This window comes from Hyla sarda, unplaced genomic scaffold, assembly GCF_029499605.1.
Source record: "Hyla sarda isolate aHylSar1 unplaced genomic scaffold, aHylSar1.hap1 scaffold_509, whole genome shotgun sequence".
Taxonomy (NCBI): Eukaryota; Metazoa; Chordata; class Amphibia; order Anura; family Hylidae; genus Hyla; species Hyla sarda.
In genome coordinates, this window is record NW_026610520.1 from 102501 (window position 1) to 105000 (window position 2500).

Genomic DNA, 2500 nt, shown 5'->3' on the forward strand with positions numbered 1-2500 from the left:
GTCGGCCAGGGGTAAGTGTGTGTCCCTGTGCCCAGGCAGGGTGCACCGAACCCGGGCGAGGCCTCCGGAAGGCTCCCCTGACGGACTTCCAGGCCTCGGGACATTTGAGAAGGATCAAGGGCGGGAGGCGCGGGTCCCTGTACCCAGGCAGGGCGCGCTATCCTTGGGCAAAGGATCGTCGACGCGGACCCCCCCGCGGCGGGGAAGGGGAAGCGTCGACATATTCGACATAGTCGAGCGAGTACGACGTCCGGTCGGCCGAGAGCCCCCGATGCCCCCGGGGTGGTGCCGACGCGCCAACCCGGAGTCAAGAGGGAAAATGTTAAAAGTCGGGTGGTTGGCCCGTGGGAAGTGTGTGTCCCTGTGCCCAGGCAGGGTGCACTGAACCCGGGCAAGTCATCTGGAAGGGTCCCCTGACAGACCTCCAGACATGATGATTATCTCAAAACTGAGAACCACTATGAGATCGTATTTGAAAGCCGAATCCAGGCGACAGTTCCATGAGCTGGGCATGTCGGAGTGGTACGCTTTCATAAAAGTGTATCACAGCATAGCGACCGGGTATCTTAGAACGGCCTCCTGTGCCAGAGAGCTGGGACGTCGAGCGAGTCGAGCCAGTCTGGCGGGCGGTCCGCCGAGGGTGCCCGTCCCCCCGGACCCCCCCAGTGTGGGCCAGACAGAAAATGTCAAAGTCCGGTTGTCGGCCAGGGGTAAGTGTGTGTCCCTGTGCCCAGGCAGGGTGCACCGAACCCGGGCGAGGCCTCCGGAAGGGTCCCCTGATGGACTTCCAGGCTTTGGAACATTTGAGAGAGATCAAGGGCGGGAGGCGCGGGTCCCTGTACCCAGGCAGGGCGCGCTATCCTTGGGCACAAGATCGTCGACGCGGACCCCCCCGCGGCGGGGAAGGGGAAGCGTCGACATATTCGACATAGTCGAGCGAGTACGACGTCCGGTCGGCCGAGGGCCCCCGATGCCCCTGGACCCCCCCCCGGGGTGGGCCAGACGGAAAAATGTCAAAGTCTGGTTGTCGGCCAGGGGTAAGTGTGTGTCCCTGTGCCCAGGCAGGGTGCACCGAACCCGGGCGAGGCCTCCGAAAGGCTCCCCTGACGGACTTCCAGGCCTCGGGACATTTGAGAAGGATCAAGGGCGGGAGGCGCGGGTCCCTGTACCCAGGCAGGGCGCGCTATCCTTGGGCAAAGGATCGTCGACGCGGACCCCCCCGCGGCGGGGAAGGGGAAGCGTCGACATATTCGACATAGTCGAGCGAGTACGACGTCCGGTCGGCCGAGGGCCCCCGATGCCCCTGGACCCCCCCCCCCCCGGGGTGGGCCAGACGGAAAAATGTCAAAGTCTGGTTGTCGGCCAGGGGTAAGTGTGTGTCCCTGTGCCCAGGCAGGGTGCACCGAACCCGGGCGAGGCCTCCGGAAGGGTCCCCTGACAGACCTCCAGGCCTCGGGACTTTTGACAGAGAACCAGGGCGGGAGGCGCGGGTCCCTGTACCCAGGCAGGGCGCGCTATCCTTGGGCACAGGATCGTCGACGCGGACCCCCCCGCGGCGGGGAAGGGGAAGCGTCGACATATTCGACATAGTCGAGCGAGTACGACGTCCGGTCGGACGAGGGCCCCCGATGCCCCTGGACCCCCCCCCCCCCCCCCCCTCCGGGGTGGGCCAGACGGAAAAATGTCAAAGTCTGGTTGTCGGCCAGGGGTAAGTGTGTGTCCCTGTGCCCAGGCAGGGTGCACCGAACCCGGGCGAGGCCTCCGGAAGGCTCCCCTGACGGACTTCCAGGCCTCGGGACATTTGAGAAGGATCAAGGGCGGGAGGCGCGGGTCCCTGTACCCAGGCAGGGCGCGCCATCCTTGGGCAAAGGATCGTCGACGCGGACCCCCCCGCGGCGGGGAAGGGGAAGCGTCGACATATTCGACATAGTCGAGCGAGTACGAAGTCCGGTCGGCCGAGGGCCCCCGATGCCCCTGGACCCCCCCCCCCGGGGTGGGCCAGACGGAAAAATGTCAAAGTCTGGTTGTCGGCCAGGGGTAAGTGTGTGTCCCTGTGCCCAGGCAGGGTGCACCGAACCCGGACGAGGCCTCCGGAAGGCTCCCCTGACGGACTTCCAGGCCTCGGGACATTTGAGAAGGATCAAGGGCGGGAGGCGCGGGTCCCTGTACCCAGGCAGGGCGCGCCATCCTTGGGCAAAGGATCGTCGACGCGGACCCCCCCGCGGCGGGGAAGGGGAAGCGTCGACATATTCGACATAGTCGAGCGAGTACGAAGTCCGGTCGGCCGAGGGCCCCCGATGCCCCTGGACCCCCCAGGGTGGGCCAGACGGAAAAATGTCAAAGTCTGGTTGTCGGCCAGGGGTAAGTGTGTGTCCCTGTGCCCAGGCAGGGTGCACCGAACCCGGGCGAGGCCTCCGGAAGGGTCCCCTGACAGACTTCCAGGCCTCGGGACTTTTGACAGAGAACCAGGGCGGGAGGCGCGGGTCCCTGTACCCAGGCA